At 45.7% G+C, this 13,226-nt stretch overlaps 1 protein-coding gene across 7 annotated transcripts in view; it reads left to right on the top strand.

Annotated features, from left to right (window-relative positions):
• FAM13B (family with sequence similarity 13 member B) overlaps positions 1-13,226 on the top strand; it is a 59,552-nt gene that overhangs the window by 4,327 nt on the left and 41,999 nt on the right. For 3 of the 7 annotated variants that reach the window (XM_084535227.1, XM_084535229.1, XM_084535223.1), the window contains exon 1: positions 8,685-8,839. The exons of 1 other annotated variant lie outside the window; for it this stretch is intronic. The gene's annotated coding sequence lies outside the window, so the exon portion shown is untranslated. Of the gene's footprint in view, positions 1-8,684; positions 8,840-9,233; positions 9,359-12,821; positions 12,968-13,226 lie in introns of those variants that run through there. 3 more of the 7 variants (XM_084535228.1, XM_084535225.1, XM_084535224.1) reach the window with 3 other exon arrangements.

The following is a 13,226-nucleotide window of genomic DNA, read 5'->3' as shown; positions in this document are numbered from 1 at the left end:
TTTCAATAATGGTTTTGTTTGAATTAAGAGGCTTTTTCGTTAATTCTGAGCGCACTGCCCTAAGTACGTCCCCACGCTGGTAGGTGGATTAGCTGCTGTGTGCACTTGTGCTAACAATGGGAGGACGGCGTCGCAGATCCTTTGTTTGCGCCCGCACTCGGTATCCGAGCCGCACGCTCGGTGGCTCTGATTACACCCTGTTCTCACAGAAATCCACGAAATACAACAGCATTAAACGCTTCACCTGTCAAAATGCCCCTCATCTAGTTCCTGTTTTTAACAGCAATTCAGGCTAAAATTCGTTTTGGGTGTTATTCCACTGCTCTCAGCGGAGTTTCCGTCAAGGCTCGGTTTGGCCTGCAGACCGCTGATAGAAATATATTTTTTCCTTCCTTAAGACAACCTGAGTTCATTGCGATCTGCCCTGAGACAACAGAAGTAAATATTCACAGGAAAAGAAAGAAGAGAGGAAAAAAAAAAAAAAAAGGAAAACTACTAAAACCACATGGCATTACCGTCTGGCTGCTTTCTCCTCAGCTGCTTGGTGCCCGTCTGAGGCAGTGTGAGTTTAAAAAGGTCACGTTAATCCCTCCTCTCCTCCCCACCCCCCGATCCCATCGCTATTAATATTGATTAGTTCAGTGCCGGGATTGCTCAGCATTTAGGAAGGGACAGATTGCTGCTGCAGAAAGTGCACGAGGGAGGGAGATGGAAAAACTGAGGTGGAAAACTGCCAAAATACATCTTGATTTTTTTTTTCTTTCCCTCCTCCTTCACCGAGACAATAATATTTGAATTTCCCTTCCTGCCCTTCTTTTGTAATGCTGAAGCTCAGAGTTCGTTTGAGGTTTGGAGTTCACCTAAGGGCTGGTGCTGCAGGATTCGTTTGCGGGTGGCTTTTTTAGAGGAATTTAGGGGAATATCCTACAGCTGCCTGGTGGGTGGGAGCCCCTGCTCCTGGTTGAAGGGGACTCCACGCACAGCAGTGGTGGCGTTGCTGCAGTCCAGGGCCAAATCTAGAGCTAAACTGGTGGGAACCCCTTCCCAGTCCTTGTGTTTGCATGCTCTGTGCAGCACAGACAGGTACCACGTGGAAGGTTTTGTGTGGAACTTGCCCTGATGGTGTTGAACACTGCATTGAGATGTGGCTGGCCATGGGAAGGAAGGTGGGTGGGTGATGTTCGCCCTCAGACACCTCTTTCTCTGGAAACTGGGCTGTTCTTGCTGATCCTAGCAGCCAGGCTGTTATTAGACAAGGCTTAATGGCAGCGTTTCACGGGCTCTACCTTCAACACGGGGAAGGCAGCAGTTACCTGGCTGTGGGATGATGGTGGGAGCAACGAACCACAGCATTTGGGGAGCATGGAGACAGCTGAATGGTTTAGCTTATAACGATGAGACAAACCAGACAGCCAGCAGAGCAAGCAAGGCAGGAGCACCACAGGATCTTTACAGACCCTGTACGCGTCAAGTGCACAAACTGTGTTGGTAGTCATGTCTGAAAAGCTGCCTCAGATGCCACGGAAAGCGTATTTTATTCCAACCTCCTGCCGAAGGATGGAGGTTGAGTCAATCCTGCCGGGCCCGACACCTCTGATGGCAGTGAGTCACCGGCCGCTCGCGGCGCAGCGCTGGGTGGCTGGCTGTCAGACACCCCCAGAGAAACAGGGAAAACAAACGCTGGCTGCCACGCTGCCATCATGGGTGAGAAAAAAGGTTTGAAGGGAGCTCAAGTGAAAGGGAAAAGTCAGAGGGGAGCCTGCTGCCGCTCAGCTTTTCCCTGGGCCGCTGTCCTGTGGAAGCAATGAGCTCGGTGTCCATGGGGCTGGGCTGTGGGGACTCGTGGGTCTTCAGCCCGTGCAATTTGGGGATCCTGTCCTCATGTCTGGCACAAGAGGAGCTGTGGAAATGCTGAATTGCATGGAGATTAGGTGGGTAATTACAAGGAGAGGGGTTTCTTTCTCTTGGGTGCAGCACTGGGAATGAGGTTGTGCCCGTTTCCGTGTGGGACCGAGGAGGGACAAAGCACCCGAACGCGAACAGACGCGCGAGCAGATCGGAGCCTGCAGCCGAGCCAATAAGCTGACACAACTGATTTTATAATCACGTTAGTGCTGTCTCGAAATAACACACCCACTCAAATATAACAGTGATTTCATTTCCAAAATGTTGTGGTATTTTTGGTGCTAAAGGCAGGAGATTAATTTTGCGAGGTCAGAGGCACTGGGCTGGGTTCTGTAAGCACCCAAATTCCTTCCAATTCCAGTGAGAACTGAGCACCTTCCAGAAAGGTGGCAGGATTGGGTGTGTTGTAAGCCAGCCTTAGGTTTCCCGTCCTTAGGGGAACAGAAAAAAGCCTACAGCTCTACTGAAAGGATTTTCTTAGTTCTCTTTGTGCTGTTTGTTCCGTCTTGCTGCCAACAAAAATATCCATGTTTGGGAACGGAGACAGGTTCCCAGGCTAAGAGACAATGAATCCCGCGGGTGTAAGGAAGGCAATGAGCTCTCTTTGGCAGGGTGTCTGCTGTAACACTGCGCTGCTGGTGTGTAAACACTTGGTTCTTGTGTGTGTTTTATCACTACGTGAGGTGTTTCATTTTCCTTCTCTAGACCATTGAGCCTTAAGGGCGGGCGCATACAGCGGAGGAGAGGAGAGGCTGGATGTAGGCAGTCCTCCTGTCCTTCTGCTCTGGCTATTTTTTCCAGCCCTATGTTTCCCATGTAGCTTTGGAGTCCTAATGCAGAAAAAAAGAAAAACATAAGCTACTGGGAGTGGAAATTTTCTCTCTCCCTCTTTTTTTGTCTTATAAATCTTAGTATGGGGGTGAATTTTTAAAAGTTTAGCCAGATGGAGATCCCTGCAACAGAGCTTTCTCAAGGACTGACCCAAAACTTTATCTTCCAGCACAAAGCACTTGGCTTTGGTCTTGCCTTCTCTAGCAAAGTGCAGTGAGATATGTGTGAGTTATTAAAGGAAAAAAAAAAAAAAAAAAAAAAAAAATGACCATGTGCATGCCTCTCTCCCAAAGAAAGGGTGGGGAAAGAAGCACGTGATGTGTTAGTCATATCAGTTAGCATGCTATGGAGCACATGATGCTTTGTGATGAATGCTGCTCGAGAAATGCTAGTTTAGCATGACTTCCACCCTTTACGAACTACCCTTTTTATTTCTTTTTTATTTTTTTAAATATACATATATATATATATATATATATCTCCTTTCTGTCTCTGGACACTAGTAACGGTAGCATCACTTGCAAGCAGAGGGAAAGAGTAAGAGGAGTTTTGGGTGAAGGTTGGGAGTGTCCTCAAAGGTGGCCCTTCTCAGTGCAGCTGACTGCTCTGAAATTGAACAATCCACTGCTGAATTTCTCACTCTTTTTACCTAGAAGAGGAAAAAAAAAAAAAAAAGGAAAATCACCATTCTGTAAGAGGAATAGATTGTGGCACCTAGCATACAGCTGGAGTAGCAAATAGATAACCAAGGTGATCAAAGATAAGGTAATACAATCCGCAGGTGTACTAATACAGTATTTAGATTTTTATTTTTGTCCAGAGGAAAAAGGACAACAGGTGAATCTGTCAGTGCAATCCACATCGTGCTCTGTTCTGTGTGAAATGTGGAGGCGTGGTGTCCTTGGCTTCAGGGACACAGAGCTGTGGATGTAGCTTTGAGGGATGCCTAACTACCAGTGTTGCAAAATCATTCTGGTTTCAGTACCCTGGGACCTCCTAGCAGCTTAAGTATACTTTTTGTTTGGGGGAAAACAAGATAAACCCTGAAGTTTTTCAATGTTTAAGGAAACAAGGCTACTAAAGCAGAGGAGCAGATGGACTAGAGATTTTTCTAGCTGGTCTCTGAGCAATTTCCAGAATAAAAACTTGTATTTCTGCTAAGGGTTTCATACACAATCTTTTCCAAAAATCATCTTCCAATTTTATAAGTTTGGAAGCCAAACATAGAGATGTTACAGGTGGTGTACAAGGTCAAGAATTACCTAAGGAAGCGGTAGTCAGTAAGTGCCACGCTTGTTATCTGTTGCCTGTTTGAAAGAAAGCTGTGATATACTACGTTAAACAGTTTTTCTTCTTTAAGATGTAAAGGAAAAAGATTTGATTATTTCTTCCTTGCAGCATTTGAGGTGAATAGCTGTCTTTTCAGAATTTGACCAAATTGGATAGTTTTCAATGACCATCTTTCTGGCTTGTTTCTTGCAAATATATACAAAGAACAGAAATCAGCTGCAGGCTTTTTAAGGCTGTGCCTTCACAAAAGGGTGAACTCGAGCTCTGTACACTCAGATTGACTCCTCTGGAGTTGCTGTGCTTTGAGCGTGAGTGACCACACCATGAAATAACATCGGAGCAGCAGCGACTGATTGTGTTGGCAGCAGACAAATTGTGCTAACTTGAACTGTAGCCTTTCCACGACTTAAGGTAAAAGCACCACAGCAGTTCAATTCTAGATCCTTGTAAGCTCAAAGAATGGAAATCTAAAGTGAGCTGGGACATTTGATCCTTAATTCAAGTCAACTTTTCAGTGGAAACCACTTTTAGGGCATGAATTTGTCTGTCTACTGCCCAAATTGGTGAATGCAGAGAAAAGCAAATAGGAAGTGAAAAATGAAAGCGAGCGATACTGTAATTTTTGCTTGTCTGATGCATACATTGAATGATTTTTTTTCCCTTTGGATGAATACAAGCTTGCATAAAATTCAAATAACTCAGCTGTCTACAGATTGGGGGGCGGGAGGGAGAGAGTGTGGGAAGGAGAACAGAAGGAAGGAAATGGAACTGAGAAGATTGAATTAACCTTTCAATGTCTTGAATTTCAAGAAGGGAAGAATTATCTGTTAAGTCTGCAACCATGCAATTAAAATCTGAACAGCCCTCCAAAATCACATTTGCCCCATATTCCTAGATCTCTACTTTAAAGACAGATCTTACAAACCCAAGGAAAAAAATCTTATGCTGTAATCACAAAACCATGGTAGAAAACCAAGTAAAAATATCTGACATTTACATAGAACATGTGCCTTTGATGTTGAATTCAGCTTAAAAAAAAAAAATCCTTACATATGTGTCTTGTAATGGCAGACAGTCTTTGAAAAGATTAATGTATTTCTCTGTGCTGGAGTTTCTGTTTCCAGAAAATAGATTCTTTCACTTGTTTGCTTGAGTTTTGTGAAGCTTCATTTGTTAACACAGGGCAAAGCTTTTTTTAAAAAATATGGATTCTTCAGTGCTCTTTTGGACACCATGAGATGAAAGAACTGGATACGTGCTGCTTTGACAGCTTCCATGGAAAGTTATGGGTGTCCAGCACTCATCAGTGTCTTGTGCTGGGCATCCTGGAACAAAATGTTCATTAGAGAATTTTAAAATGCTGGAAAAGAGGAACAAAGTAAAAACTGTTTTTGGGGACATGTCTCTGTTTCTGGAAGGAATATACAGGAAAAGAAAACATTTTGCACAGCAACACGCTGGAAAGCATTGCTGTTTGCTAATTCTTTATTTTATTTTTTTTTTAGAAGGGCTCGTGTTTATCAATATTTTGCAAGGCTTTAAATCGGATCCATTTAAGACAAAAAGTTCCAGGAAAGTTTATCAAGTAATTTGTTTGTAGATGGACAATTAAAACCAAAAGCAAATAGTTTGCTGACACAGGGATAACTTGTCCCAAGTACAAGCTGTTGGAACATAACACAGAGATACTACAGCAGACGATGTCTTGTTTTGGTATGCATCGGATTTCCGTGCCCTTCTGGTAAGATAAAACCCAACACGAAGGTGAAGAATTGCATGGCAGTGCTATCAAACTTCAAGGGATGACATAGCATTGCAAAATGTATTTAAGTTCTGGAGTATTACAGTTCAGCTTGTACGAAGTCTTGCACAACAGTGAGCACGGTTGGGATAAGGCTATTTTTCTTTCATTTGCTCCTCCTTCTGATGAGGAGTAATTCAAGGCTGTTGCTGGAACTAGACTCAACTGGAAGCTAAAGTTTTCAGAGAGTGTTTATTCCGAAGTCACACTAGGTCAGGACTGACATCAGAGACATGAATGAAAAACGTTCCAGCTCTTCTGTGACATACACTGGTAATAACGACTTCTGCACACGAATATTCTTCCTGAAAACAAGGGAATTATGCAAGCATAATTTTCAGATTGACTGAATTGCTTTGTGGATGTCTACCAGCAGAATCTCTGCGAAACTTTTAGGTTGAATAACTTAGGTGGGCTCATGAGATAATGCACTGAGCTACCAAAATGGCTCACTCGTTGTGGTGCGGCTGCGTGTGTGGATTTACTGAAGAGGCTGGGATGCCACAAGCACTCTTGCTTTCTGGTCCAAAGAGTCAGATGCTGACCAGATGCTGCTGCCAAGCTCCTGGAGCTGTGCAGCAGCTGGGGAATGGGTCCTTCTCCACAGGGGAAGCCCCACACTGCAGCCTTACCACCGACTCCATGCAAGGTGCTGCATTGTCATATAACCTAATGAGCAGGTGACAGTCCTCTGCCTTGCTGTGGGACTGCAGTCGTGCACCTGCACAACCCCTGCTCATGCTGGGGCTGCTCTGCACATGCCAGAGAGTTCGGGGCGGGTAGACGCGCCTGTGCAAGCTGCACGCTGCCACGTCAAGGCTGCTTAAACTGGGTTGGGTGTTGTAAATTGTGCCGCAGTCTGCGTGTCCTGTAAGTGGGAGAATTACAAAATGCTACCATAAATTATGAGATGTGGGCTGAGATAACACGAAATGGATGGTGATGGTTTCCACATTGCTCTATTGTAATTTTTAACCGTGGTCTGTTGAGGCTGATGCTTTCAAAAGCTGTGTGTTGGGGGTGTTACTGAGTTGCTGCTTCCCTCCTCCTCTGTTTTTACTGACTTAGAAAAAGTGGCTAAAGCTCCAGGACTGCCAGGTTCTCCTCAAACTTTCAGAAAAAGAGGAAACGAGAACGCGAAATGAGCAGAAAAGTCTAAAATGGCAGCCTGGGACTGCATATGCCTGCCCCCTGCAAGGAACGTTGGAAGTGCTTGAAAGGAGGTAGGATAAGCTGGCACGAAATGGCGTGCTCGGAGCCAGTCCAGAGGAGGGAATTTACTGTCTTGGACTAAAAACCACTGAACAGGTGCTGTGCAATGCCTGCCTACCTGCCTACCTCTGCTGTCTGTCTCCTCGCTCTGCGTGTGTTTTCTGTGTCAGATTTCTTGCAGTTTTATTCCTGTCAACTGGCCAACGTATCTGCTGAAGAGCCAGCTGGAGTCCGCTCTCTCCCATGTTTCATCAACAAAATTGCCAGCTTGTTCTGATTCAGTATCTTTATTGTTGTTGATGAGGCTAAATGAATCAGAAAGAACACGGCTATGTATACAAAATACAAATTCGGAAACCTCATCCTGATGTGAGGAAATGTTATTAGCTGTTCAAGTGGAGAAATCTGCTGTGGAAGCAGACTGACGGAAAGCACAGACCTCCTGAGGGCCGTTTCCCTTGACCCCGTGCGTTTTATTGTGCTCGTATGGCATCTTCTAATGGCACCAAGACTTCTAGATGAAAAATACCGTTCAGACCTGATTAAAAATAGGCTAATTTCCTGTGGGGTTGTGACTCCCCTTCTTCAGATTGTAAATTTAAAACCTGCTACTGAGTCTTATAAATGTATCTCCAGATGAAATTCAGAATCCATTTTGTAAAACCTGTACCAAAACCCTCCCAGCTATTGGCAATGCAGAAGCTTCAACCGATCCTATCCTACCTCTGTCCTTTTCTCCTTTCATGTATCCGTTGTAAGTTTTCCATGGGTAAGAAAAGAAAAGGTTTTCCTATTCCTATGAGGATTTTTACTAACTAAACCCAAATTTCCATAAATGCTTTATTAAACCCACCACCTCCGGCTGCTGGCACTGCATGACACAAACCCGCTGTAGCTCCTGTGGGGCGTGTGGGGACCGGGGGCTGCCAGGCACGGCTTCGAGCACTTATTATGAGGGTGCCTCTCCTCACAGACTGCTGCTAGCTTCCTTTAAGGGTGCTGGATGTGGTATTTCAGAGCTTGATGGTCCTTGATTTAAGGGTGCTGAATGTGGTGTTTCAGGATGCGATAGCTTCGTTTAAGGGTGTAAATCTTTTATTGTGATAATGCCTTGGTTTAAGGGTGTATATCTTTTATTTCAGAATGTGATGGTGCCTTGCTTTAAGGGTGTAAACCTTTGATTTCAGAACGTGGTGTGAAGGTGCTGGACCTTTTATTTCCCAACGCTCTTTGTCCAGGGGGGCGGTTGCAGCAGTTGCTCCCGAGGCTTTCCCCCCGGCCGCTTACTGAACCCCCACCGGGGCGGCTGCGGGAGGCGAACCAACACCAGAGAAGCCCTGGACCACCCCCCCAAGGCTCTCCCCGCTCCCCCTGCCCGGCGCTGAGGCCGCCTCAGGGCCGCGCCGCGCCCCAACCGCGGCTCCTCCCCCAGCGCCCCCTCAGCGGGGCCGCTCCCCTCAGCGCCCCCCCCCCTCCTCTCTTCCCGCCTCCATCCCACGTGACCCAGAGGGAGGGCGGGGGGCGCGCTGCACCTGTCAGTCAGCGCGTCACTTCCGCCCGGTGCCGCCGCTACCGTTGGGGACCCCCCGCTGGCGGAGGCGCGCGCGAGGCAGCGGCGAGCGGGACGGGCGGGCGGGCGGCCACGGGCGCACACACACACACGGCCGGCTCGGCTGCGGGCAGCGGCGGCTGGGGCAGCGGGAGGAAGAGGAGGAGGCTGAGGAGGAGAGCGGCGCGGCGAGGAGGAGGAGGAGGAGAGCGGCGGGGCGGCGAGAGGCGAGGCCCGCGCCGGGCCCCGGGGTAGGCGGCGGCGGCGGTTGAGGGCCCTGAGGGGCGGTGAGGTGGTGGTGGGGGGGGGGGTGCGGGGCGCATGCGCGGTCTGCGGGGGGAGCCGCCCGGGAGGGGCCGCGGCCCCTGACAGCTCCCGCTGGGGGCTCCCCGCTGCTGACAGCCCGGCCCCGCCGCTCCGTGCCCCCCGAGCTGCTCCCCGCCGGCTGAAAGCAGCGCTGGCGGTGGCCCCCGCCGGTTTCAGCCCCGCGCTGAGCGGCTGTGCAGCCCGAGGAATGCGCCCCGCCGGCTTGGCCATTGTTCCGGGGAGCTCCGCGGGGGTTTGGGCGCCGCTGCGGGAAGGGTTGTTCAGGCTGCCCCGGCGGGAGGGAGGTGCTGCGGGGTTGGAGGGGTTTGTGCTGGGTTTAGGGGGGAAATAAAACGCTGCATCTTCAGCGCCTAACGCGGATCAGCCTCGCTTTCGAGTTCTTGGCCTGGCTGCCGTGGTAAATTCTTACAGGGAACTGCTGTCAGGCTCGAGGCGGGGAAAAGGTAAAGAATGAAGGAAGTAAATATCTCCCGATCGCGCTTTTCTGGCCTCGCCTGTTTAAAAGCAACAATGAAAAAGAAAGTGAATATATCAAAACCTTCACTTTTTTTTTTTTTTTGGCTTGTATTCCTGAGCGCCATCAAGGTTGGAATACTTAGTGTGCGACTTTGGAATAAATTGGCGAGCTGGATTAGCATTTAGGTTAGAAGTTATTCTGTCTTCTGTGCAATGTAATCTGCTCGCATAGAAAAGGAAAGAAGAAGCCAGTCTGGCCTGCAGTGCAACAAATTCAGCTGTCTCGTTAGCCCTTCTCTGTTTGGTATCCTGTTTTATTTTTACTGCTCATTACAAGTAATTTGCTTTGTGTGTGCTTTTTGCATAGATTTGAAGGCATTTCAGCATGTCTCTTTTTATCTGCTCTATTTTGTACCCTGCCCAGCACTGTAGGGGTCCCTTCCTTGTCTTTACAACATTACAGTATTGAGGCTAAATGTCTCATTGTTTTGAAAGCATTTTTCTGGAAACTTACGTATTATTTTAGGAAGATCAGTCAAGTAGAGTGTTTCATGGTACATTCAGAGATGTTGCCTTGGAGGAACTCCTGATAACTTATAATGCTGGCAGATTCTGGCACAAACAATGTGCTGAAACATCTGGGCTTGGCCAAGGACAGTTTTGGTCTGCACAGTCTTAAACACTTTGGGCTTTTCCTGTACACACTGCTGGTAGCATTGGAGGACCTCCCAACACCCATTAAAATGCTTGATTTAATATTTGCCTTGTACAGCTCATAACATCAGATCTGTGCGTGCAGTTAACTTGTCTTTTTAGTGTACATAACAGCATGTTTGCAGAAGCAGGTGAGGCTGAAGAAATGTTCCGTGCATTTTGAACAAGCATGAGTAAGTTCTGTGAAAGCCCCTGCTTTCTGCGTGTGGAGGGTTTTGTTTTGGTTTGTTTTTTGGTTTTGTGAGATTTCCTTCTTGAGTACTCAAACTTTTGATCTCCGGTCAAACGTTCATAACTCAGCAGCGATGCCCTTGTTTAAGGCTCATTAGAAAGCGAGCAAAAGCTGCCAAGTGGTGGTTTTTGTTCCAGTTCTTTTTTTCTTCTCTAAAAGAAGCAGCAACTCGAAGAGGAAGTGAGGTTGGTCAGAGAATGCCTTTAAGTTGTCCTTAAATTCTGTGCATTCTAGCTTGTCTGTGCTGCAGTGTTAGCACACAACAAAAATTCAGTAGCCATTGGCAGGAAAGTGAATTGGCTTCTTGCAAGGCAATTGGGCATTGGGATCTGTAAGGATGAAAGAGGTAAATCTTTTTAACGTCTGGTCTTGTGTTGCAGACCCACTTACGTATTTACTAATCATTTGAGATATGAGGACTCTTACTCAAGAACAGAAAAATCTGAGCAAAAAATAGAATATTGAAGGAAGTATTAAATCGTTGAAGAATGTGAGGCTCATTGCTTGTAAAGCAGTTTGTAATGTGACTGATGCGGCCTCTGTGCTGAATATCTGGTGTATGTCTCATGTCAAAGTTAGATTCAGGCAGAGAATAAAAGGTTTTTGCATTGCTCCCTGGAAAGCTAGTGAAATTGGGCAAATAATTTCTGAGTCTCTTGCTGACTGTATTATTTTGCTGTAAGTTACACACTTCTACCTGCAAAAACCGTTGAGAATAATGGCTGGCTGTCCCTGGATTGGTAAATTCAGAATTGGATCTGTAGCTTTGTATTGACTTCATAGCCAACTGTTGGGATTTGGGAAAGTTCAGTCAATTCAGATGAAGCCTGTATATTATTACAGCATGAATGAGAGTGTGTTTTGTGCTGCATTTTCTACCAGGTGCATTCTTTTCTTTTGTGGAGCTGATTTACTGCGAACTCTTAAAAAGCCTAGTTCAGAAGGTGTCTGCCTTGCTGAAAACCTGTTAGATTTGCAATATATGGGTGGGGTCATTCAGTACTAGAAATGTACTGATTGTGCTGCTGGATCTAGGACCATATTGTGATTATAGTGAAATAAACAGCTTGTCGTGATAGTGACAAATAGTTATGCTCTTTGCTGAATGTATGAAATACCTTTTATCCAATATATTTGTCCTAAAAGAGGAAAAACATGGCAAAATTGAGGTTAAAGTGAAGATACTGCATTATGTTTGTGTTCAAACAGCTTGTAACAAAGACAGAGACTGAATTCACGTGAAAAAGTACATAGGCTTGCAGAGCTTTTTGATATTGGGAGGTTTAAATGCTTCATTTTCTTCCCTTGCCTGTAAGGCTGCTTGGGTGGGGCAGCTCCTGGCACAGAGCAGAGATCTGGTGGGAGCCCTGTGGAGGTTGACCAGGTTTCAGTCCTGCAAGCTGCTCTCTTGCTGCATCTCTTCTGTTCTGTGTTCCCTGCAGTGTGTTCAGGATTAACAGTTGTGCTCAGCTGTGCAGGAGAATAATGGTTGGGCAAAACTGAAAAAATGAGAGCTGGAACCTTATGAATGTGGTTCTTTTCTTCCTTTGTACTCTTAAGTGTGTGTATTTGAAAGCTTCTTTTTTTTTCCTTGTTGCTGGACTTCACATTTCATTAAATCTTTTGTTGTCTTGTTGGTGTTTTAATGTCATCAGGTTACTTTTTATTTAATTTTACTCCATAAAGTGTCTTCTAACCTTGTGATTTGTGGTGGTATCGTCAAATTTGGTCACGGTCAAGTTGTGACAAGAATTGGTTGGGGAGGAGACTTCATTAGCAGTCCTTTCTCTTCTTTTTTTTTGCTTTTTTTCCTTCCCTGCAATTCAAAGAGTCATTGCTACAGAATTGAGCTCTTCTTTGAGATGTCTTCTTCCTTCAGTGGAGCTGCTGAGACTGGCCTTTCTTTTGATGGCACGTGGTCAGCGTTATGACAGAGGCAGCGTTTGTGCAGCAAGTGGGCTCTGTGTTACATTTTGTAAGATGCCGAGTTCCAACGGGTTTTTTCTGCCTACCTGTTTGGGAGGGAGAGCAACAAGCTGGTGATTTTGTATGTAATAGGATAACTTATGTATAATAAATTAGCTGCATTATATATTTATAGTTTTTTTTCTTCCCTGGTGCCTGTGAGGTAGTTTGACTTCTGTTCCAAAGTCTGTCTTAACAGCAGTGATAATTGTTGAACTCGTTTTGTTTTATAACTTGCACTTCTCGAAATGTGCAGTTTTACTGATAATTTCTTCCTGTTCGTTACTGTACTGCCCTTTTATAACACCATTGCACTCAAATTCTGTATTATCTGGTGGAGTGGCACGTATATGCGAGCGGTTGGTGAAGGAAGCTTTACTGGGGGGGCAAGTTGGATGAATATAGTTAGCTGTTACACAAGATACAAAAGCCTTTTTATTTATTAACTACTGTTGTTAAGAATGCGATGGGATCTGTGCGAGCAGGAAGTTTCTTTATAATTCTGCACATGTGCATTGGCGGCAGCTGAGAGCAAATCTGGCAGCGTTCGGTGGTGGGTGTCAAGCAGCAAGCAAACATCTATTTTTTCAGGCATCTCTGGTGTTATTTAATTCTTGCTAAAATACAGTTACAGGAGGATCATGAGTTGCTGTAATGCAGTTAAAAAGCCTTTGGATCTTATCTAGTAAGTGAATATAAAATGCTATTCTTCTATACTAAAACACTGGGAAAATCAGACATCAGATTTCAGGGATCTTGGCTTTCTCTTTCAAAAAATGTTTACTTTTTTGTATGTTGCTTATATCAGTCACTGTGTGCAATGCCTTATTAATGCTGCTGCAGTAGAGTTGCTGAATGGTTTGCTGGCCTGGTTGAAGTCTGAAATTAAGAAAAAAAAAACATAAACTTCGTGTTTAGTCTAGCTAATGCCTGTCCCTGTTTCT

The sequence above is a fragment of the Aythya ferina genome (assembly GCF_964211825.1).
Source record: "Aythya ferina genome assembly, chromosome: 14".
In the NCBI taxonomy this organism is placed as follows: Eukaryota; Metazoa; Chordata; class Aves; order Anseriformes; family Anatidae; genus Aythya; species Aythya ferina.
This window is presented reverse-complemented; position numbering and strand designations above follow the sequence as displayed.